Below are 25990 nucleotides of genomic sequence, written 5' to 3' on the forward strand. Positions count from 1 at the left end.
GGGGGGGGGGGGGGGGGGCGGGGGGAGGTTGGAGTACACTAGATTGTTTAATTTACATTCTCATTATAAGCAAACAGGCAGACTGGAAAGAAAGTGCCACAGTTTTAGCCACGATTGTCTGAGTTATCAGTGATACTTTCCCCTTGTTTTTCTTTATCCTCTGAACTTTCTACCGTGTGCATGTGTTATTTTTATAACTAAAGAAGTGGGTATAAAGACTGCTTCCAAAGTCCAGTTCTTTTTGTCTGCTTTTATGACCTGCCTCGGCAAATGGTGACCCTGAGGGCTGCTCTCAGCCTTTGGTGCTGTAGTGGACAGTGAGCCTGGGGTGGCCCGGTGTTGGTCACAGGTCGGGGTGGCACTGGTGGAAAGACGAGAGCTGACGCTGCTGCCTTGGCCATGGGCAGGCGCTGGCTGTGCAGGATGCTACACCTCTCTTCCTCTCTTACTCCTGGCGTGGTGGCAGGCACACACCGCTGGTAGGGAAGGTGTCCAGCAGCCATCACACATTAGGAACACCAGTGTCAGAACTAGCGTGCATTTTCTCTCTTGATCTCCCAGTGGCCCAGTGAGGCGGGCAAGAAGGGTCCTCTTGCTCCTCAGTTATGAGGCCACTGATGCCGGAGGGGTTACACCACCAGGAGATTCCATTGGGGAGAAGAGGAGTCTGAACCCTGTTTCCTTACACCAGTCAGCAATGGTTTCCAAGTCTTTTAAAACCATAACAGCTATGTAGAAATGACATGTTATATGAAAATATATACAGATATGCAAAACATAAAATTGAATTGTTTAGAGTAGGAAGGGGAATGTGTGTGGTAGGGGAAGGACTCTCTGATTCCTGGTGTTGAAGGAGCAAAGATGAAAACTCACTGGCACCACGAGGGATGGAAAGAGGAAATCAAAATCAGCCACGGGCATGGAGAAGACAGCAGAACGCTGGGAGTGCTTGAGGCGAGTTCAGTATCGGACAACTCTAGAGAGCCCTCCCGAAGATCAGTGTTGTTCAGAGCTGCAGAGGGTAGATGATTGACACCAAGTAAGAGCCGAACTTGCAGCAAGAGGAGGCCCGCATCAGTGATAGACGAGTCTCCCGAGTGGGGGACACGTGATTCTGCACAGGGGACAGATGAATAAGAAGCATGTGTATTGAAAATTCTCTGCTTGTTCAGTGTTTTCCTTGAAAATATAAACAAAAACGACAAGCCAGAAGGGTGGGCAGACATTACTGGTAAAAGAGCGTGGCCCTGAGCTGGATTTGGGAAACAAAGAGAAGGAAACTCATGGAGAGGGCCGGTGAGGGATTGGTGGGAGAATGAAAGGGGAGATGAGAAGGATGGGTATTTCTATGGCGGGGCATGATTTCAGACTCACCTTATTGGGGAGAGAAACCCCTTCCTCTGAGAATGTGTGAGGATGGCAGGAAAACTGGAGGGTCTGTTGGTTGAGGGGAAGTTGGAGATGCTGTGGACTGATGTTGAGCGCGTTCATCAAGACAGGTGTGGAGGGGAAACATGGAGGAACGGAGGGCTAAGGTTCTACAGCGTGTTAGGACATTTAACACAGCTTTCTTCTGCATGCCCAGCAGGACAGAATTTATCTGTGCCTTCCCCGGCTTGTCGTTGGTCACAGCCATCCCACCCCTGTCCCCCCTGCACCATCATCAGGTGGGAGGCAGTGTTTGTGTGTGTCTGTACGCCTCACTCCGAAGTCGCTTCCAAAGCTTCAACTCTGGGTCTCCTTGATTCATTTAGTTCAATCCATTTGTATTGAGTTCCAGATGTGTGCTGAACCCTTTGCCTGTCCGACTTCCAAAAGCTATTAATCTTTAAACTCTCCATTGACTTTGTGGCTCCCTGACCTAGTCCTAAATTCCTTCAGACACCCTCTCTTAGCAGTGCCTGACTTATTCATCATTGCCAGTCCTTTGGCCTCAGGCCATGGCCGACACCATAATCCTAGGCTTGATTGGGGCTTGGCCTCTGCTTGCAGAGCTCTTTGCTGCTGCTTGGGTTCCAGGAGGACCCAAGAGGCCGGACAAGGGAGTGGCCCAGGGCTGCGGGGTGATGTTGCACGTTTCCTACTAGGGGGAGAACAAGAGAAAGCTCAAGTGCTGCTGAGAGCAACTTAACGGAAAGTGGAAGGAAGGTGGGGTCTATGACAGGGAGCATGAAGGGCGACACCCTTGGCTTCTAAAGATAGAAAGTAGATATTTGAGTGTGTATATGATAGGGGAAGGGGGCTTGTGAAGAAGTTGTGGTTAGAGAATCTACTTTACATCTAGAGGCCCTGCCTTGCGTGGGAGTCTAGAGGAGCACTTCTTCATTTTTCTCTGCGTAGCTGTCACCTGGAAGCTAGCTGAAATGCAGGTTCCTACCCAGGAGGTCCGGGGCCAGGCTGAGAGCTGCGTTTCTCACGTGCTGCTGACGACCCTGGTGAGGACGCTTGTGTCTGGATCATACTTTGAGTAGCCAGGCTCCAGGGCACTCTGAGGTATGGTTGATGGAGGTCTGTGCTGAGAGAGGCTAAGGAGACTCTAGATCATGGGACCTCAATATGAAAGCTGAAGCTGTCAAGAGTCATGGGGAACTGAAGAAATATGGAAATCTGGCTGCAGAAGACAGGTGGTGCCAATGAGAATCCCTCTGTGGAGACCTGGACTAGGAACAAGCATTTTGATCTGACATGATTCTTTTTTTTACCAAAAGTCATGAGATAAAGCTAATTGTCTCTGTATGACTCTCTATTATTTTGGTGAATAGTAATACTTTTATCATGGGAGAGTCAGGTTATGAGTATAAAGAACCTTTTATTTGCTGGGGAGCAACTTGTGCATACTGGCTACCAATCTCCTGAATTTTAGACCCTTGGCTATTTATAGGTTTTGACTTTCAAATAAGTGATATATGTATACATGTGTGTGTCATATACACATTTATACACATAAATACACATATTGTTATATAAATAGTACATATACATAAATATCACCATGTATAAATCCCAGAATCTTGGAGCTAAATGGTAATGTAAAGATGAGTCCAATCCTCTGATTTTTAGATGAACTATTCAGATACAAGAAGAACAGTAAATAATGTGGGCATGCTCATGTTTAGAAGTCTTCTTGGTTCATTTAAGATCTAAGGAACTAATCTAGACCTTTGACTATGAAAAAAAAAAGAGGCTTCAGACTTAATAGTAGGGTTGACGTTTATGTTTTCCTGGTCACCATATGTTGGTGGCGCGAGCCTCTAATTCTTGGGAAGTGTCAACTTTTGCATAAATAGTATACACAGGCTGTGATATTGTAATTTTTAGTATTAAAAAACCCTCACTAGTCATTCTTGTAATTACTTTTTCATAAAACCTCTCTGAATTATTACAAAACAAAATAGTCTTTTCCTTGTGTGTAGAATGGACATTTGAAAGCGACAGGGTTCTTACTGGCCCTGATTACCCTGAAGTCATTGTCCATTGGTGAATGTCATCTGCCTGTGGGGACACAACTCATAGAACAAAGTCTCTTTTGAATAGTTTGCTTCTATTTACTTGCTGTTCAGTGATGGCAACAAAGCTTTTCATGGTTACAAGCACAATGTAAAGTTGTTCTAATAAATATAGGCAGTTCAACCAAGTGAAGAGTGAGAACCCCTGATTGTTGGGCTGGTGGAGATAGGGGGGAAGGTAATGGAGTCTTCCCCTCTGAGAACAGATTTGCTGACACCAAGATGTGAATTCCCTGCCAAACAGGCCCAGATACTGGGCAGGGAAATTCACTAAGCTTCTAACAGCCATAGTAGGATTTATCATAGGAAAGCAGGAATGATAGCCACAAGAGGCAGCCTGCGGAAGTACCACGCCCTCCTTGATCCAGCAGAGCCTGAAGGTGCATCCTCGCTATTGGCTATGAGCACTGCCCTGACCAGTGCTCTATGATTGGCTACAGCACAGTTCTGTCTCTTGCACATTTGGTGAGATTCTAGTTTGGATGTGAATCAGTCCTACATGCTTAAGTACCACCATGTGAATAGCACTTTGGGAATATGCCAGAAACTATCTATCGTCTTCACTAGCAGAGTAGAGTAGAGACCCCCAAAAGCTAGTAACCTTTGAAGCCCTAGCAAAGGTCGGGGCTGTGCACCACGCAGTTAATCTAGATAATGGTAGCTGAAGCATCATCCCCACCTTAATTCACTTAATTCCTTAGATACTCATGTAAATCCTTCTTGATTATTGTTGATTAGATATTCTGCCTATTTCTGGAAATTGTCTGCTGATGAGCTAATCTGTGTGTCATTGAAATCTCCTTACCTAAGGGCTACCCGAGATCAATAAAAGGTTGGAGCGGCCTGAGCATCAGTGGAAGTCCTTCTGGACTTGCCCCGCCTGGTCCCCCATTATTTCCAAATTATCTCGTGTCATTTCTCTTTCATTTGTGTGTGGCTCCTCTTTCAGATCCCGAACCCTAATCCACGCAGGACGTGGAAGGAAACACACCTGACAGAATACCAAAAGGGTATGGAAATAGTTAGGGTTCGAAAGGTGGGATTGTAAGTTCTATTGTGTCCACCATATACACCATAAATACGCGTTTCTTCATTCTTTAAATGATATTTATATATTATTAATTCTGAGTTTTTGTAAAGAAGCAGCCTGTTAACTAAATATAAGTTCAAGTTAAGGTGGTAATAAAAGAAAACCATAGGAGATGTCCTGGGGATTTGGTGGCGATATCACATTTGACTCAGGTAGATGCGACTGGGAGAAGCCTCAGTATTAAAAATCAGAGCTTTTTGTCCTCGCTGGTTTAGCTCAATGGATAGAGCGTTGGCCCGAGGACTGAAAGGTCCCGGGTTCTATTCCAGTCAAGGTCATGTACCTTGTTTGCAGGCTCGATCCCCTGCCCTGGTCGGGCACATGTGGTAGGCAACCAAATGATGTGTCTCTCTCACATCAATGTTTCTCTCTCTCTGTCTCTCCCCCTCCTTCCACTCTCTCTAAAAATCAATGGAAAAATATCCTAGGGTGAGAATTAACAAAAAACATTTTTAAAAAATCGAGCTTGTTATTTCTCCTTTCTGAGAATAGAGGACTGTGCGAAGTGCAAGCTGATGGCCACAGCATGTACTCGCCCTTTCTGAAGCACGTGAGAACCTACTCTATGCTGGGCGCTGTGTGGGCACCACCTCTGTGCTGAGTGCCATGAGTCACTGGGAGGCATGAGAGAGACTACCTGACTCTCAGACTCACTTTTAGTTTGGTTTAGGAGGAAAGGTCAACATGCCTGTTAAATGAAAACAAAGTGTGTGATCAAGTGACCACATGAGTGGTAGAGAATAATAAATAGGGAAAGGATTTTGTAGTGAAGGAAAGTGTACAGCCTACGGCAGTCTAGGAACCTGTGATGGAATTGATGGACTTTTAAATAGTAGTTGCGAGAAAAAAGATGGGAAGCTCAAAGGCACATAGCATGCCCCGAGTAATTATCTATTGCCATGTTGACTTGTGTAATTGAACCACATTCAGGGCTGACCAGAAAAATGCATCGAGACCTAAAACTTAGCTCTGGAATAAAGTTTTCTTCTTCTTCTTCCTTTTTTAAATAACGTGAATAGAAATAAACATTTTAAATATTTTAACCGAAAGGATAAATCAATTTCTCCATCACTAGATCAAATGGCTTAAATTCAGACATGAGGAAAAATTTAACTCTCCATTCTAGACTCCAGACCTAATTCTGGGAGAAAGCCATTAAAGTAATGAAGTAATGAAACGATTGAGTATAAATCTTTATTTTGTAGAGACTACAGTGAATGCTTGGAGGTACATCATCATTTGTGTGCTTTTGCATTATTACAAACACCAGCATCTTGGCCTGAGAATTACGGCTTCTGTGGCTTGTAACTGACTGCAGGATAGGGTGGGTAGGAAATTTTAGGATGTTACCCTTCCAAGAAGAATTGGGAGATTTTTTTTTTATGCAGAAACAGAAAACAACCCAAGTTTTAAAGTAGTTGAGTGACTCTTCCCCTGGAAAAATTATTAGTTCTCAATCCTGTTTAATTTGAATATTCAATAGAGCTGTCACTGGGAACTGAAGGAAATGAAAATATAGGCACATACGGTTCCTGCCCAGAAAGGGCTTAGGACAGGATACTTTGAATCTCACACAGTTGTGTGACAGGGTTTCACCAACTTACCCAGCACATTTTAATTCGTTTCCTGGAGAGCAAGTCAACTGTAGCTTTACTACTTTTTAAAAAGTTTTGTTTGGGAGAGTTGTGGAGACTTGTGTACTGCAAATTTTGCTTTTAATAAATGACATTGAAATGTTTTCAATGCCTTGAAATAATTGAATGTGAATTTTAGGAGTCTTGTAATTAACATAAAAAATAGGAAAGCTATGGATGAACATTGTAGAGGAATCAGACTTCTGTTGTTCTTTCTTTTGGAATTTGTGGGTCAACCAGCTGTCGTTTGTAGTTCTGAAGAACCGGGAAACGTGTCTGTGTCGGTCTAATGTCCTTTTCAATGTTTCTAACCTCAGTCACCTTCACTTGTTGGACCAACCTCTCAGCGTCTCGGGAGCTACATTTTAAAAAATTCCTTTCCTGGGTTCAAACATATTACTCGTCATCATATCCATTTCCAGTAAGTTATGACTGTGATATTTGGGGGTTTGTTCAGTTTCTAGACTTGGAATTTTTAAATATACAATTGATTTAACAGCTTTACAGGGAACATAAGTAAACTTAGCCTCTCTTAATGTTCATGTTAACTAGAAGCTACATCCTGAAGCAGGTATATTTTCAAAATGTCAAGTATATCATGAATGAGGAAACTTGACAGGTGTGCAGTGATATGGCGGACACCTGCCAAGTGGTGAAATGTACAAGGGCCCTCGTTCCGTGCTCTGAACAGCACTCAGAGTGGATCTCCATGGTGTGGAGCTCGGTAGCTAGAGATTTACCAAAGGCAGGGCTGTGGGCTTTCTCTGCTTTAAATTTTGGGTGTTAACAGAGGGCATTCTTAAGCTGAAGGGAATGAAACAGTTATCATCTTTCAGGGTTGTGTTATCATTTGTAGATAAGTTAATGGCTTCCTGTGATAATAATTGTGGATCAGCATACCTGACATTTCAGTTCTCTTTAAAGCCAAAAGTTTTTGTTGAAAAAAACCATGTATTTATAGATATGAATCCCTCTTCAGGGTCATTAGGCAAACTTCAAAGTGGCCATGCTCATGAAAAGAAGCCCTATTTTGAATTTTTTATATGAGTAATGATTTTAGCACCAAACAGCCAGATCACACTATGTCATTCATTGCTTTTAAAACAATATTAGTGCAATATATACAACATCTATATATAATATTACATAATATAAAGAATGATTTCTATTTAGAATATGTAACTATGTAAAATTATATATAATGTATTCTATTATAAATTAGTATATATTATGCATATCATGTCACATATCTAATATATACTCTATGTAAATAGTCACACAAACAGAGAGGAAGCAACGTGTCCTTGATCAGCTTTGTGCAGGGACAAGGCCACCCTGGTTTACCCGGTGCAGCATCCAATGGCCTGTATGTGGTTAACTTGGCCCTGTCGGTCTGTGTTTTGGTTCACTGAGCACTTCCTCCTGTCCTTTCCTGTGACCATCCATTCTTCACAAGAGAACAGACATTGCCCCTGGACAAGGGAACAGACCTTCCTGTCCTTGATTTTGTTGATAATCTTGCTTTCAAATCAGGGTTTCGATAAGAAATCCCTTGCTTTGTCATTTTTAGTTAGCTTCCCATGTTTGGAGCCTTAGGTTGAACTCATTTTGAGACATTCTCTTTGTTGGGAGTTAGATGCCTCATGAATAAGGGTTGATTTATTCTGCCCTAAAGGAATGGATTGCTTTAAAAATCTCTATGGTTCGGAGTGAGATGAACTCAAACATGAAACCTCATTCTTAAAGGGGAGCCCCTACTAATGGTTGCTATGTTAGTGTTGATCGTCACCAACGTGTTTCTTTCCTAAAGTATCTGCGGAACCTCTGCTCTGCAAAACGAGGGCATTAGCCTCCTTCACTGGTCTCTTCTCCCCTGTGACGAGGCCTGGTTTGCCCAGGACTTTCCCAGTTTTAGCACTGAAAGTCCCACGTCCGGGAAACCCCCGGGTCTCAAGAGGGTTGGCCCCAACCTAAGATCTTCCCGTGTGTGTGTGTGTGTGTGTGTGTGTGTGTGTGTGTGTGTGTGTTAAATTATAAATTTTACAGTATCATGCTTTAATACTTTTGTTATATTTATTGTTACAGTGAAACTATGAACGTTTGTTTTGTCTATAAATTGTTCCTAAAAATCAAAAGCCAGTCTGCCAATATTATACACTGTGAAGCCATGTACTAGGATTAATACAAAGGGAGAGAAATTCCATCCTGGTCACTGAATTTCGCTGCTTTAAGATTTTCCCAATGTCTTCATTTCGATTTGTTTAATAATCTGAGAAATTTCCCATTCTTGTTCTATTTTTTTTCATGAAGGGAATGTGAATATCTATGACTATTATTTCAGACCTTAAGAAAGTATTGTTCTTTTATATTAAATTTATTGGGGTGACATTAGTTAATAAAATTATACAGGTTTAAGGTATTCAATTCAACAGTATAGCATCTGTGTATTATATTGTGTGTTTTTAACACCTTCTTTTCCATCTCCCAACTCTCTGAGTGCCTTCCCTCTACCCCATTTACACAGAAAGTTTGGGACCCCCCCCCCTCAGCCAGAGGGAGTCTCCCCTCTCTCTTAACATTCATTGACCCTTGCTTGAACCTTTCTTGTCATTGCCCCCTCCTCTGTCTTGCTGAGGGACCACAGCTAGAGTAGGATGCCTAAGATGAAGGCAAACAAGGGTATCAAGATGACAAGAAAATTCCTAGGCATGGGAGGGAGAAGGTGGGGAGTTCTAGTGACCGGGTGACACCAGGTACCTCGTGGGTAAAAATGGCTAATCAGTGGTTAGCGGCTTACATTTCTGTCTCTTACCTGAAACTTAATTGGATTGAAACTTAATTTTTCAAGTTATTTTATTTCCCAAAATTCTTCTAAGTAACCATTAGTCAATAGATGACCAAAGTAGAAACTATTAAAATTCTCTTTATGTAGCGGGGAGCAGAATTATAGAACCTGGATACATTCCTGAAATTTCTTTGCAGTTGGCTTCAGTAAATTACTGCTTTACATACAGCTTTTAAAATATCTTTCAACTTAAGTTTAAAGAGTGAGAACCACTTGTGTAAACATCATTGAATCTCCTTCTTTTTCTGAATGGGGTGATGTTATTCATATTCTTTCTTCACTTCCTCTGGAAAGCCCATTTCTTTTGAGAAGGCCTTAATTTATATTGTTCTCCCCTTGGAAAGTGAAAGGAATTTGCTTTAGTATATTTTAACTCAGCCACAAAATTCTCACCTTTGCTACTGAGAAGTGCTTGGACCAAATCCCTATGACAGGCATGTTTAGGGGCTTAGAACACCGTATTTTACTTATGCTTAAATAGAGAAATCTCTTTTAAAAAAAAAAGAATTTTGCAAGTTAACATTTCAGTGAAGCAGTGAGGGAAGCAGGAACCCATGAGAGAGGGTTTTCTGGGCTCGGCTGAGGAGTGCGGGTTCCTCTGGACAGCAGTGGGGCACCTTCTGAAGGACTGAAGCAAAGCGGTCACATGATCACGTTGGTCAGGTGGATGACCAGATGGAAGTAGGGTTGGAGGCAGGCCCTGTCAGAAACTCCTGAAGCCAGGGACTGAGGCAATTCTAGCTCCTTCCAATCCTAAGGTTTTATTCTGTGTGAATTGCGCTGCCATTAGACTAGTTTACTGGGTATTTTAGGATGACTCGCCTCTTTTAGAGCTAGAGGGCACATTGGAGATTCGGATGCAGAACCTAAGGCCTGAAGAGAAGAGGTTCCTCCAAGTCAGACAACTCGTTTCTAGCAGAGCTTGGGCTCGGACCCAAGTCTCCTGATTCTAAAACCAAGGCTTTTCCTCTGACACCATCCACCTGTCCTACCTGCTCTGTGCTAAGCACAGGCCCAGGCCAATGGCCCACCTAAGGATCTATCACCTGGTGCCGATGGACCAGAACATGATATTGGCAGACTTACTATTGTTCTCTAGTCGGCCCAGGCCTGGCTCTCCCAGATGACATTTTTCTACTCGTCCCTAATCTTCCCAACTACACATTCCTGCCCACCACATTCACAAGATGGTCTTGTCATTCACTTCCCAGAGAAAATAGAAATCACCCAAGAACACTGGCCGCTGCCTGTCATCACGTCTAATAACTCTCACCTGCCTGCCCCTTGTTGAATCAGTGCAAGTGTCCAGAACTTACTGAACGCTGGGTGCTGGACCCTGGGCCCCAGTTCCTTCTGTCTTTTTCAGGGCTGCTTTTGATGATTTTCCATAGTCTGGTATTTTCAACCCCTTCTTCTCTGGAAGATCTTTCCAGTGGGCATTTATATCTCACCTGGTCTCTTCCATTTAAAACTCTGCTTAGGAAACCTACCCAGTGAGCACACTGCACTCAGTTACTCATTGAACAGTCATTTGTGAGCAGCCACGATGTGCTAAGCCTTGGGCTCGCTGCCATGCACAAAAGAGATGCAGCCACATGTGGGCTAAGGGGACACGGATGCTAAATCTCTGTGCTTGCTGAACATTACGATTGAGAGTGCAATTCTCATTTTATGGCAGTAGGTGTTATGTTTCAGTTTTTTCCTGGGGACTGTGTTTGTTTCATAGTGAAAGCCGTGGCACTGTGATCTCTCTGGCATAACTGTGTACTACAAAAGTCGCACCCTTTGTTCTGGGTTTTATACCCAAGTATCTGGGCTTAAAAAAAAAATGCACATAGTCTTATCCGGTTTGGCTCAGTGGATAGAGTGTCAGCTTGTGGACTGAAGGGTCCTGGGTTCGATTCCAGTCAAGGGTACATGCCCAGGTTGCCAGTTCGATCCCCAGCAGGGGATGTGCAGGAGGCAGCCAAGGCAGCCGATCAATGATTCTCTCTCATCATTAATGTTTTTATCTCTCTTTCCCTTTCCCTTCCTCTCTGAAATCAATAAAAATATATATTTTTTAAATGCACATTAACAGAAACCAAAGAAATAATAATCTGCTCATATTGTTAGAAACCACACAGATTTATTCTAAAGAAAATTAATTATTAAATAAATAAACCATATTAAAGATCATCTAAACTTACAAGGTAGATTGAAGAAAAGTCTAGTCGTTTTCTGCGAAGGAAACTGAAAACATTTTGCAGGAAAGAGTGAGTTCAGACCCCCTGAGCTATTTTTTAAAGGGGCATTCACATTCAGTTTGAACCCTTTAAATCAGAAAACTAAATGTGCAAGCACAGCTACACATGCTAACGACACATTTAATACAAAGAAAAATTGCTTTCTCCAGGACAGATTGAAAATGACAGTTATCACCCTTCTATTTCCCTCCTGGGCTACAAAACTCAATTTTAGCATTTCCCCTCTTTTCAGAAGTAAAAACAGACCACATTAGCAAAACCAAAGATTTCCAGGAAGCAGTAGTGGCTGTGAGGGTGAGGAGCGTGCGGATGAATAAATCAGTGTTCTGTAAAAGCTGTACAATGTTTTATTGGGAGTCTGCCCTTCAAATTTTTGTTTCCTTTCTCCCCCTCCCCCAACCTGAAAGCTCAATGAAATATACTCAGGATGGATGTTAAATAAAAGCTCTGTGATATATTTGGTGCTTCGATTTTTAAAAACTGATGTCATATATGTCATAGCCTGTGGTCCTTGACTGATGTGGAAAGGTTAAAAAATGAAGGCCTTCAGTGTAAGGAAATTACCTTTCTAAGTATAACATTCTAAAGTGATGTAACAGTTTTTTCCATATGTTGCCTGAATAAAAGTAGTGGGGTTTTTTTTGACAGAAGCCTAGTTTTTTAAAAAAAATTAGTACTTGGCTGTTAAATAAACAGGCAATCACAAGTTCAGATTTCTAAAGTTATCTCTCAAAACATTGCATTATTAAATAGCTAGCAGAAGAAACATGGTATCTTCTGTTTCGCTTCGCTAAAATCTGTTGTATTTAAGAGACATTCCAACTTAGAAAACCACAGCCATCCGAATTCTGTTCATTTCTAGGCGGTTTCACTTTATTAATAAATGTTCACTTTTGCTGCTTGCTAACATCTGAATTGCTTCTTGTTATTAAATCTAGGTTGAAAGAAGCTCTTGGGCTTTAATCTAGAAAAGATGTTGCTTATGAAATTTTTCTGCTTAGAAATGTTCGTCCATTTCTGGGACTTCCTCTGTATTATGAAGTACAGAATTTGCTAAAACCTTAATTTAAAAAAAATATATTTTATTGATTTCAGAGAGTAAGGGAGAGGGAAGAGAGATAGAAACATCACTGATGAGAGAGAATCATTGATCGGCTGCATGTCCCACACTGGGGATGGAGCCCACAACCGAGGCATGTGCCCTGACCTGAAATTGAACCATGACCTCCTGGTTCCTAGGTCAACGCTCAACCACTAAGCCATGCCCGCCAAGCTGAAACCTTAATTTTCATAGTTGCCGTTCTCTTATTTATATCTGGACCTGAGGATCTTTGGAAAGTCTCACCTTACCCATAATATCCCTCCACCGGTGTGCTACTAAGCCCCCAGTGTTAATATTAGAGTTGTGTTCTTTTTACGATTTCTAGAGCACACTGTGTCACTGACGCTGCCTCTGGGCATTGTTGCCCACTAAACTGTGACCCCTCCCTCACCCCTCCCCCTGGCTGCAGGTTCCCTAAGGCAAGGACTGTGTCAGTCCCCGTCTCTGCGGGTCTTCAGCACCTATGCCTGGTGCATCCTTGGTGCTCTGGTGTTGGATGCAGGCCAGGCATTTGGGGAGTAGCACAGGTTGCTCAAGTGATAGGAAAGTGAGTTGGGAAAGTGTTGGTAAGTCTATCATAGCCCTTGTAATCTAGCCACCATCCAGTCTGTTCCCTGGGATGCCTTCCTTCAAAGGCTGCTGTCTTGGGCAGAGGCCTGATATTTTTCTTTGTAATTCTAGTGCCTTTAATGGCACTTGAATGTGCATCGTTCATTCAAAAAGCATTCACCACTGCACGTTTTTGTCCGGTGCATCTCCAATATTGAAAACTAGAGGAAAATGGTGTTGGAATGCCGAGTTCTATTGGGCCAGCTTTTCTTATTGAGAGGCCCACTTTGCTTTTATTTATTTATTTATTTTTTTCAGAATGAAAAAGAGAGGGACATACAGGGGAATAAAAGGAAGGAGTCGCCTACAGGACCTCCTAATCTCTAATTATTAGAACTAACAATACTTTGTCAAGGAATTATGACAACTGGTAGGCTCTTTGAAAATAAACAGGGAGTGGCAAATTCTAAGGTCTGGGCCATCAACTCCTGGTGGCACTGTTTTTGTGGTCTATCTGCTTTGGGTTTCCTTTTTCAAAAATCCACAGCCAGATTTGGGGAGCATCCAGGATCAGCCTAATATATCTTAATAATGTATAAAGAACTTTCATCAGTTCTACCTAGTATTGGTGTGTGATCCTGTGGAACCCAGGGATTGATACAAACTAAAACTTGAACTTATCTGAAGAACTCATCTCATTTCACCCATTTTATTCTGTGCCTGATGAGATGAGCAAGCCCGATATAACATCAGGATTGAGTGGGTAGAACCTTCATTGTGACAGACTGTTCCAATATATCTGTTAAAACGCCACTGAAAACAATTCATCTTATTAGAAATTGCTGATTATGTAGTTTTTCCAAGAACACATTCATTCTGTAACATGAGAGGCGCGCCCCAGAGACACCATGGTTTACTCACTCTGTAACCCCGTGCCTGGCATAGCGCCGGGCACATATCAGGCATTCACTATGTAATTTAATCAAATTATGGGTAAAACTAGTATTTTTACTGGTTAAATGAATACTAGCTATTGAAAGATGTGTATCCCTTCCTCATAGTCTCCGCTTCCAAATTCTAGGGTTTCTTTTTAAGTGGTTGCGAGCCACTGATTTTCCTTTGAAACAAGAAATGGTCAATTAGAGATATCAAGTTAGAAGTAGAAATTGACTTTGCAAGAAAAGCTATAGAGTGTCTGTGTTTGGAGGTCTCTCTGAGACTAGAAATATGTGTCTGTGCATTGCAGGTCCTAAATATTTGTTGAATTAATAAATAAGAATCGAGTCTGAGATATTTAAATAATTACCTACATGAATGAAAAAAAAACATGTGATTGTTTGACACTCTTATTCTAAAATGTTTGATAGCTTAAATTCTCTCTCCTCCTCTGCCTGGATCAACCAGTTTCTTGTGAATGTGGTGGGTTTTCTTGTTTATCTCTGAAAAATTATGGGTTCATATAGCATTTCTGAACTGTGCTTCTAGGGAAGGACTAATACAACCAATAAACTTGACTAGAAAGAACTAGGAAAAGAGAGTGTTCTTATTTTTGCAACTTTTCTTTATATTTCCAAATATAATTTTTTTAAAGTTAACAGCCTCTCTAGAAAAAGCAGGATACCTTTTTAAAAGGTATCTTGCCTAGTAAAAACAAAAATATGTTTCCTAGAAATATATCTAATGAAGAATCTATGAGACCTTTATGTAGAAAATGGAATAACTTTATTGAAAGATACTTTTAAAAGACCTAAAAATGAAAGGGGGGATAACATATATTCATAGATAATTTCATTATTATAAACATGTCAATTCTTTCAAATATAAAGCCAATGCAATCCCAACCAAATTTCAACATGTTTTTTGGTCGCTCTTAGGCTAATTCTAAAATGTATACAGGACAAAAATCCAGAAATAGCCCAAAAGTCCAGAAGAAGCAACGGGTATAATTTAGAGATGATATTTATATTGTCATAAAGCCATGGGAGTTTAGAAAATGTGATTTTGGCAGAAATTTTATAGTATCAGGTCGGCCATAGTATGGGGCAAAATGAACTCTCATATACTATGGGTGGAGTTGTAAATTGGTTCGATTGCTCTTGAAAAAAGTTGGCACTAGCCATTAAAGTTCAACATGTGTATGATGAACAGCCCAGCAGTTCCAATTCAGGTAAATACAAGGTAGAATCATGAAATCAGTTCCGTGTACAACATTGGTTGTCATGGGGGAAATGGAGAGAGTCTAAAGGTTCAACAGTGGAGCATATAAACATACCACAAAGTATCCAATGAAATGCAATGAACCACTGTCTATCAGTGCAAATGACTGCACTACACATGGCGGAATCTCACAAACATAATATTGAGTGGACAAAAGCAAGTCACATTGGAGCATGTGTAAGTCTATTTTTTGGTTCAAAAGCACACAATTTATATTAGAGTGAGATTCCTCTATGTTGGCTCATTTCAGGCCCCACGTGTTTGCAGGATGGCTGCAGGGACTCTGGCCTCTACATCCTCTCTTATTTGTGTCTGGTGGGAACAGAAAAAGGTTGGTTTTGCCAGTAATTTTAATAATATACCCCAAGTTAGGCTTCATTGGCCCTGATTGGTCTGGCTTGAGCCATGTGCCTATCCATGAACCAATCATAGTAATCAGGAGGTGAAACATGATGAATGGCTTAGCCTAGTGAATGTCATTCAGAGCGCAGCGGGTGGGAGTAGGGAAAGGGAGAGGAAAACGCTGTTATGGTTACCAGAAGGAGGACGGATGGACATTGGGTTTCTAAAATAACAGATAATATTGCTCTGCCCACTTTCAGCAGCCAGTTTCAGAAGGTTTGTATTACACTAACTGTTGTTACTTGCTTATGGTCTACATAGGAAATGAGGCAGCTCAAGGAAGGGGCAGATAGAAGCCAGAACGTGGTTTTTATGGTGCAGTGGACCTACAGTCATAACTTACCTAGTATTCCCAAATCAGAATGGATGGGTGTGGAGTGGTGCCCCAGGGTGGCAGGTATGGATGGGGCAGAATCGAGATTCTAGTCCAAACACAGAGATTCCTTCTGGATTTACATGATCAACTATGTATCCCCTCAAAAATACTCACCTAGTTTTTGTCTACTTGACCATCTCTGTTATTGATTTCAAGAGTACTTGTAGACACTTCGGGGAGGAACATTCGGAGATGTTCTCGGGCAGTGTCACTATTGACTATATTATAGTCTACAGTGGCCTAACGTCCTGTGATTTCTCACAGCCCTATACGTGGATTTCCACCCTCACTTGGTCTCGTCTGTGAATTTCATGTGTTTTACCCAAGAAATAAAGATAACAACTGTTGCCCAGCCGGCATGGCTCAGTGGTTGAGCGTCGACCTATGAACCAGGAGGTTACAGTTCGATTCCCAGTCAGGGCACATGCCTGGGCTGCGGGTTCAATCCCCAGTGTGGGGTAGGCAGGAGGCAGCCGATCAATGATTCTCTCTCATCATTGATGTTTCTATTTCTCTCTTCCTCTTTGAAATCAATAAAAATATATTTTTAAAAAATAAAGATAACAATTGTGCTTATAAACAAATATTCAGGGTTCTTGTATTTCAAATAATTGACATTTTAGGTAAGATATTTATACTTTAGGGTTTTTTCACAATCTATATTATAAGTAGAAGTGCTTTTTAAAAAATCAGACATGACTTTTAAATCATTTGTCTAAACAACACCGAATTCAGGCCATCAGCAGCTGCTTTGACTTAGTTCCTGGTATGAGGGCCTCCAAAGCTAACCAGCCTTTTATTTTGTCCTACATGTAAACAGCAACGTTGGTCTCTTCTGTGGGCAACGTTTCTCAGCAATCATTTTGGAATTGCTAGAATTGGCCTGTAGTTATTGTCAGGGACACAAAGCTTTTAGTCTCTCTCGGTACTCAGTTGTCTAAAATTAAGAATAAGCTTATTTTAGACACTGTAGCGACAACGACATGGTGACATATTGGATTTGTGTCTCCTTTTTACAGAACCAACCCTGACATTTTATTTATTTTTATACTCAAAAGCACTTCAGTTGTGTTTTGCCTATATAACTTATTTTAAGCATCCCCCTGCATACACTCCAGACTATGAGCTTAGCATTGTTCCTTGGCCAAAAGCAATAAAGCATGACCTATTTTACCATGATTCGGTGACGTGCAGTCAGCATTTTCTTTTCACAAATATAACATCAATGGATATTTATAACATTCCCCCAGCCATCAAAAGTGGGTGGGTTATTTTACATAAAATTCTATTTTTATTTAATGTCCTAGTGCAATATATTTTGCACCTCAGGCCGGATAATCAAATATTCTTAATGTGGTGGTTTTTAAAAAAAAAAAAAAATCCTATCTTGATTTTATAGAACAGCCTCTGAGGTCCTCAAGTATCCACCTATAAGTAAGCATCGCTGATTGGAAAAGCTCTCTTGCTGGGCTGATATCCTGCCATGGGCTCTCACTTTCCACGGACCAAAAATATAAATTCATTGGTTTAGTTCCTATTGAATTTCCTAGCTATATGATGCTTTCCCCCCTGTTAGTAAAAGTACATTTGTACTTTCCATCATTTCTCATGAGGAAAGCATTATCCTAAAGATTTTCTTAAATGTTTTGTATATAAATCCTTCATTATAAGCATCATTTTGTTGAATATGATCTATTTTTAGACTGTCTCCATTTTCATTTGTTTGTGACTGGTCTTTGCTGCCACTGGACAAAAAAAAACAAAACATTGTTTTTTACAGATTGCTTTCTCAGATCATCCGATAGCATCTTTACTATTTCCAGTTGGGTATTTTTTAGATGTTTCTCTTGAGTTTTCTAGGTACTCAACTTTGTCACCTGCTGATGGTGGTAATTTAGTTTGTTCATTTCCTCTCCCTATTGCAGGGTGAGCATCTTTTATTTTGTTCTGACTTTTTAAATAAACATGTTGTCTATTGGTTTTAGAACTTTCTAAAACTCATGGTAAGTGATCTTTCTATTTCTAGGTTACTGAGAGGTTATCAGATGTTGGTGCTGAGCCTATCACATGCCATTTTGGCATCTTTGAAAATATGAGTATGTGTTGATCTATTGTGACCTATTACTGTACTAGAAACTGAGTGTCTGAACACTGTATTTAGTACCCTTGTATCTCATTTAAGTCAAACAAGACTCTTACATTTTTTTCTCTTTGTGTTTAGGCTTGTGCTAGGTTCATCAAACAAACTGGGGAGCCTCATTTGTTCAAATCCTGGAAGCTACTTTTTATAGGTTGGGAATAATCTAATCCTTGAAGTAAACTACATTCATGAATTTTTCAGCTTGTATATTTTGGGTTCAGTTCTCATAACTAAACACCACCTTAGAAAACTATTTCCATTGAAATGTTCTAATTTATTTACAAGGATGTTTTGAAAGAATGCTCTTAATTTTTTCATCTCTTTCATGTCTGTGATATATTCCTGTAATAATTCTGGTTTCATGTTGGATTTTTTACTAGATTCGCCTGAAATCTGTCTAGAACAGTGATGGCGAACCTTTTGAGTTCGGCGTGTCAGCATTTTGAAAAACCCTAACTTAACTCTGGTGCCGTGTCACATATAGAATTTTTTTGATATTTGCAACCATAGTAAAACAAAGATTTATATTTTTGATATTTATTTTATATATTTAAATGCCATTTAACAAAGAAAAATCAACCAAAAAAAATGAGTTCGCGTGTCACCTCTAACACGCGTGTCATAGGTTCGCCATCACTGGTCTAGAAGGTATTTCATTCTGTAATGAACCAGCTACTGCTTTTTAAATATCTGAATGCCAAACCACTGCTTTTATTTTATTTCTGTCTTTCCTATATTATATTTATTGCTGTTTTTTCAACTTAACTGAGTTTAAATGTTTAGTTCATTTATTTTTCTCTCTAATTAAAAAGAGGTAGTGTTAAAAATCAAGCTATTTTCTTTACTCCCCATATAGAAAATGAAATTGGCTCATTTTTACTATCTACTTCCACTCATTTCCCTATTTTTGATAATATAGTGTAGGATTTCAGACTTAGATGGGGCATTATTAAAGTTCTTTATTACATTTTTTTTCAAAAATTTTTGAAAGTTTGTACTTGATTTTAACTATTGTTAGAACAATTAGCATACTTTATTCCTCCTTTTCCTGCTTTTAATAGTGCAACTACAATGTGACCACTTTTTCACTCTTAACTTTTTATTTTGATTTAACCCTCAGCAACTGGAATATTTTCGAGTAACTTTTTCATGAAGATACCCAGATGATACATTTCTAGGCACATTTGTTTTTCTTTTAAAAGTCTTCAAACATTAAAATGTCTGTGGTTCTTTCTTTTCAAAAATAGTGACCAGAGAAACAGCAACCCCATGAACATCTACCCCTCTACCCCAGCTACTTTGCAATGATGTAGAGTTAGAGGAATTATGGGATACAACCATGGAGAAGAAGTCAGGGATAGAGTAGCCATGGCCTTAGAAAGTTGTTCCCATCCTGTGGAGGACTTTATTTTGGACATGGGGATACTATGGTTGAGACTGAGTGAAATAGTCCATTTTCTTTCCGCAACTTGGGGTTTCATTCCTCCGGGTTAGGGAAATTCTTCCTGGTTTCTGGCAAATCATGAACTGAGTGATTAAGTGCTACTGAAAGTTCAAGTCTCTTGAATTTTCTGAGCAGTCCAAGGGAAGGAGAAAAATCAAAGATTGGATATCAATGACTTTCTAATACCAGATCCTGTAGGTTTTGTTTGTTTGTTTTCAAATTAAATTGTATGATGATTGCATTTGTTCTATTATAGACTAATAAAATATGTGGCATTTCCCTGGGATATTTTTGTGGTTTTTTTTTTTAATCCAATGTTCCATTTGCTACTTAAAATGAGCCTGATTCGCACCCATGTGGGAAAGTAATATGTAAGTTTTCACTTTAGCAGTTTGTTTTTTGTGTTTCCATTGCAGATGAAGACGGATATCAGGAGTCTGTGGGTGACAACACTGGAACCGATTCCACTATAAAAGTGAGCTGTTTTCAGTTTTCACTATTGAGTATGAACCATGTTAAAAGATTAATATACTCAAAGTTTAGGTTTGCTAGGTATTTTTGTATAAGGACACTGTAGGAAGTGTTTCTATCTTTTACCTATTTTATAAAAGAATAACAAATATTCTAAGTACAGGATGAATTAGGAAAGAAAATGCATACTTCAAAATACATACATGAAGAATGAAATGAAGTCAGGAAGAGTAAACCATACTAAGACCCAGTTTGGAGTCATTTCTTCCTGTTGGGTTTCTAGTTAATGAGTCAGTCTTTAGGTAACTTTTAAAAATATATATTTTCATTGATTTTAGAGAGGAAGGGAGAGGGAGACAGAAATAGAAACATCAATGATGAGAGAGAATCATTGATCAGCTGCCCCCTGCATGCCCCCGACTGGGGTCCATGCCCTGCCCGGGAATTGAACCGTGACCTCCTGGTTCATAGGTCAACACTCAACCACTGAGCCACACTGGCTGGGCCTTTAGGTAATAGTTTAAATGCTTCTCATTAGCAAGAAAAGTTCTCCTTGTCCTTTTTAACTTCTTTTTCTTCAAGATTTAAACTCTCAAGCACTTTTGTGATGGCAGTATTTGTAAAGCCACAATGATGATAAAAGTCCAGGGAAGGAAGGGAATATGCCCCCCCCCCCTTTTTCTTAAGTCTAGCCAATTATTTTACTCTGTTTCTTTCCTGAGTGCTTTAATTTATCATACTCTGAACACATTATAAGCCATTTGTCAAGACCTGAAATGTTGAACTAACATTGCTCAATTACATATCACATGCTTCCTAGATGATAGGAACAGATGAAGAAACTCAGTCTGGTGGGTATAATGTTATCACTTTTTACTCACAAGTTTATATTTTCCATTTTACACCAGGTCTTCCTGTTTAAACAAACAGCAAAATAAAAACAAAATTAAAAGCCTAAGTTTTACAGTGGGTTCGAGCTTTGTTGTCTTTAACTAGCAAAATAATAATGCCTTGTTGGGATCATAAATGTTTGATACAAGGCATTCTTCTTCTTGAAATACTCAGAGTTATTACAAGGACAGGTGATATTTTAATGGAGTAAAGATGACTTTGCTTGGGTCAGAGTTCAGAGTTCACTGGTGTTTTGTTAACTGGTAAAACAATGGTTTTCTAACTGCAGATCATCATTACTGGCAAAAAAGTCCCAGAAGATTTTGGCCTAACGTATGACTATAATGCTGAGTGTCCAAAACATTAAGAGCCTGTGGTTCCGAGTTGACTTATCCATTAGGCACAGTGCCCAGGGTCTATGCTTTTAGTGGCCATGAAAATGTTTTAATTTTAACTTCTTTTAGAAGCAGGATAAAATAAATATGATAATAGTGAATATATCATCACGAACCCAACCTGGACAATATTTTTCTTTATACCAATGCACTCATAAAATATAATTTTTAATATTATTTTATGGAAGAAGGAGCCAAAAAATGCCATGGGTCACAGTCAGGCTTACTCTACATATGTGACAGATTCAGTCATTTTTGTTGTTGTTGTTTGTTTGTTTAATGTATTTTATTGATTTCAGTGAGGAAGGGAGAGGGAGAGAGAGATAGAAACATCAATGATGAGAGAGAATCATTGATCGGCTGCCTCCTGCAAGCCCCACACTGGGGATCACACCTACAACCTGGGCATGTGCCCTGACCAGAAATTGAAGCGTGACCTCCTGGTTTTCATAGGTCAATGCTCAACCACTGAGCCACACTGGCCAAGCCAGATTCAGTCATTTGAATGCTTTTTTTTTTTAAAAGAAGTAATCTTTTTCATAAATGATCATCTTTTCTGTAAATGAGTTTATACACTTGTGTGCTCATCAGCCAGATTCTAGCTACAAAGAGAGATGACCTATTCTTAGCTTAGATAGCTGTGGTACTTCATTATGTTTTCTTGGAATAAAACACAAAATTTCTCCCTTGAGAGACCCATTGATGTTCTGTTTGCTGTAGAAAATAAGGGGAGGGAGAGCAAGACTGGGCTCAGGATCCTTCTGTCTGAGTGGTGTGTGCTTCATTGAAGGAAAAAAAAAATTGCCAGAGCGGAGACTTTTATTTAGTTCTTCCGTAATTGCTCATCTGTATTCCTGTATATACAACATTTTCAATTACCTCGGCTGGTCTGGTTTTGTTTGCTTCTGAAACCGTGATCTAGTTTGGGAGGAAATATTTTTGTTAGTCTTCAACTGCAGTGACCATGTAAATTGTGCGCAGAATATCTCCTGAAAATGACGTGCTGATTTAGAGTGAGTGTGTTGCGTGTCTGGGGGACTGCTTCTTCAAAAGCGGTGCCCACTCAAATATAAACTCCCCGAGAGCCAGGATCTTTGAATGTTTTGTTCGTTGCCATATACTCTAGAAAAAGCCAAGAGAAGCTCGAATGTTTGCTGAGAGAATGAATGAGCTAATGTCCTCATTGAAAGAGTCATGTGCTCCTGTCCCAGCCCCCTTCTCTGCTCACCACGGCTCCAGGCTCCTGGTTTGTGGTAATAGCAGAGGAGACCTGGCACACCGGAAGGGCCAAACCCTCCAAGCCCAGTGCCTGGAGCGGTGAGGCTGTGCTGTGCTGGTCAGTCCTCATCTCAAGGTTCAGTTTACCCTTTCACAAAACAGACAGTTGGGCTGGAAGGAATCTTTTGAGTCTTCTAGAACTCAATTAAAATAGCAGCACAAAAGCTATTCTTTCTAACGGCCCTCTCCATCTTAGTGGTGCCCCTGGGCTCGCCTCACCCATCCTGATCTCAGGCTGGTTCAAACTACCCCAAGCTCCCTCTTCCCACCCTTCCCCCCTCCCCCGGAGGAAAAATGCGCCTACATTTCTAAGAAAGTTATTTATTTTAAATGTAAATTGCATGTTATTAAATTGATAAAACACCATACCCCAAAGAAAAGTCATGGTAGACACCTCTAAAGTGTTCTGAAATTGTTTGGGGTGCATAAGTGAACTGCCAGACCTCCAGTTCTCAAACTAGCAAGTGCCTGGGGAGGTATACAAAAAATACATATATAGTACATCAATATAAAATAATAATCTACCAGTCTATTACCCACAAACTATGTACGAGCTGTCCTCTCTGGGGAAGCAAGCCAGGATATGTCACTGGGCACCACTTCATCAAATTAAGCTAGGAAAGCAAGAGAATTCTGGAGAGACGTGCCCTCTCTCCAGCTACTGAGGACATAAGTCTCATAAGAAGGAATCAACCAACCTTATTTAGTAATACTTGTTAATTTACATAAACTTTTGTGAAATCAGAACCTATTTTGCATAGTTTGTTGACCCTAGAGGAACTAGAATGCACTATTTCCTTCTGTTGGTATGACGTGTGTGTGTGTGTGTGTGTGTGTGTGTGTGTGTGTGTGTGAGAGAGAGAGAGAGAGAGAGAGAGAGAGATTCAGCTTCAAGACTACATTTTGAAGTACTACCAAAAATATATATATGCACACACGCACATTCAGATATACCCAATTTTTTTCTGAATATTCTCGCCCCTGCATTGACTCTCAGTGCCTTCTTATCAGGGTTTCACCTGCCCCGGTTCTTTGGTGAAAGTGTGTCAGGGAGAAGTCACTGCTAGAAGCACACGCCACAGAGCTGCCCGAGGAGAAGTAAGATGCCAACTAAATGTTCCAGGGCACGTACCAGGCCCTAGGGTGCTCAGGGCATCCTGATCTTGACTTCTTGCTCGCAGATGCCAAGCCCCTTACACTGCTGAGTAGGGGAAACAGGAAAGTGGGGTGCTATAGTGAAGATGCCAAAGATCACAAATGGTCTGTTTTCTCCCTATATTTGTTATGACTGCCTTGTGGCCCTACTATGTGCTCGTGCTCTTCTCTAGAGGATAAGCATCACTTGCGTTCCTTACGTCCCTATCTGAGGACTCGCACTGCCTTTTTATGAGCAGATGCAGGAGGACTTCACATTGAACCCATCCCCAGCCAGTAGCTGCTTCTGCATCACCTCAAAAGTGTGTGGTCTTTCAGCTGCAGGCTCTGTGGGATGGGAGTACTGCAGCTTATTCCCCCTGCGTCTTACAGACAACATGGTGAAGACGTGCTTAGGGAGGAATAGACAGGTCCCTCCCCATGTCCTCTAGGTGACCTTGTCACTGTGTTCCCGGGGCCTTCTAAGTGCCGACTTAGGGTGGATAGATGTGTCGGAAGGCAGCTAATAGAAGAATTATCAGTGGCTACAGCATAAATGATTCACATTGTGAATAAATAGGTGGTTGTATTGAGCTAGACGTTGCTAAGAATAGAACCATCAGTGCGATTCCTGGCACAGTGCTGGAAGACAGTGTGTAATCTTTGAAAAGTCATGGCGATGCTTTCCCTCAGCTTCTTCAGGAAAAAAAATCCCCTGATTATTTCTTGACATGGTGGTGTCATGAAAATTATTTTTTAAAATTATAATCTAAGGTGAAGTGTTATAATAACTAAATATAGTGGTTACAAAAATATAAAACAGCATATAGAAAGCCATGCAGATTTGACTCTGAGTACTGGGCACCTCTCCTCCATTCAAACATATCTCCCATTAAAGGGCTCTGGAGCGTGACTGTGCAACTTTGTGAAAGTGCTTAACACTACTGAACGGTCCACTCAGAAAATGGTTAAGATAGTAAATTGTATTTTACACCAATTTAAATGTTTTTTAAAAGATCGCCTGGAAGTTTGCATACTTTTAGCTGGTGTAGGGACTGGACACCTGGGGGTGGGGTCAGAAGAGGAGGACTTCCTCCCTGTAGGTCCTTCCTTATATCTGATGAAGGGGATGAGAGGGCCCCCAGCCGTTCTTGAGAGGAGAAGGACCTAAGTTTAAAGAAAAAGGTGCCTGTTTTCTCCCAAAGGGATGGCCTTTGGAATGAGGAACCAGTTCCCATTCCTGGCATTGAGCATTAGGGAACTCCCAGGACACTGTGTCCTCAGTTTTGTGGAATTATGGTCAGAGGCTTCGGTCAAAAACAAGGAGGGGGGAAGGGGTTCATGGTCAAGTAAGCTTGGGATTTAAGCAACGTTAATGAGTTTCCTTTTCTGCGAGCCTTTACTGTTCTGCCCTGAACTCTACGTCTTCAATGTGGAGGTGTTACCGGCAGGGCTTCCCAAACTTATTGAACCATGGAATACCTCCTGCCACCCCACAGCAACCTGCCCGCCTACTACTTTTTAAATTTATGTTGTTTATATGTGTGTGTGTGTGTGTGTTTAAATATTTTTATTGATTTCAGATAGGAAGGGAGAGGGAGAGAGTGACAGAAACATCAATGATGAGAGAGAATCATTGATTGGCTGCATCCTACACACCCCACACTGGAGATGGAGCCCGAAACCAGGCATGTGCCCTGACGGGGAATCGAACCGTAATCTCCTGGTTCATAGGTCGAAGCTCAACCACTGAGCCATGCCAACCAGGCTAATCTATGTTGTTTTTTACTTATTACTATGTTGTTCTGTGGAAGGTAGTTTGGTAAATGCAGACTTAAGGCCAAGTATGGGAAAGAGGAAGTGGCCAGCACAAACACAGGCATCAGTTTATTAGTTGCAGTATTAGAAGCAATATAAATGAGCTGAAGCCATGCTGTGACCTGTCCCTGTGGGAGGAGCCACACAATAGCTCCATGCGCTCCCACTGGATAACCAGCCAGGGGCTTGCCCGGCAACCATCTAACTGGCATGGAAAGACCATCACATAAAGTGTCAAAAGAGTCATATGCGCTCAGCAGTCCCAGACCTGCTTTCAACAGCAGTGGATCATGAATCCAGTGCCTGGAACAGAGAATTCATTGTAATATTTGACAAACTTGTGGAAGCAGGGGACCAGATTCGGCAAGCTTAGGAAGGCAGCAAAACAGAATTATCCACCTCGGCTTTAGGTAATCTAGGCCCATATTCATGTTGACGGAATAAAGCCGGCA

General features: G+C 40.8%; 1 protein-coding gene across 3 annotated transcripts in view; it reads left to right on the forward strand.

The window, feature by feature from the left end:
• Positions 1-25990, forward strand: part of PLEKHG1 (pleckstrin homology domain containing, family G (with RhoGef domain) member 1) — a 189980-nt gene that overhangs the window by 32382 nt on the left and 131608 nt on the right. For 2 of the 3 annotated variants that reach the window (XM_014532127.1, XM_014532126.1), the window contains exons 1-2: positions 18189-18258; positions 19968-20026. The gene's annotated coding sequence lies outside the window, so the exon portion shown is untranslated. Of the gene's footprint in view, positions 1-18188; positions 18259-19967; positions 20027-25990 lie in introns of those variants that run through there. The other variant, XM_005884706.2, reaches the window with a different exon arrangement.

Source organism: Myotis brandtii, unplaced genomic scaffold (genome assembly GCF_000412655.1).
Source record: "Myotis brandtii unplaced genomic scaffold, ASM41265v1 scaffold847, whole genome shotgun sequence".
Taxonomy (NCBI): domain Eukaryota; kingdom Metazoa; phylum Chordata; class Mammalia; order Chiroptera; family Vespertilionidae; genus Myotis; species Myotis brandtii.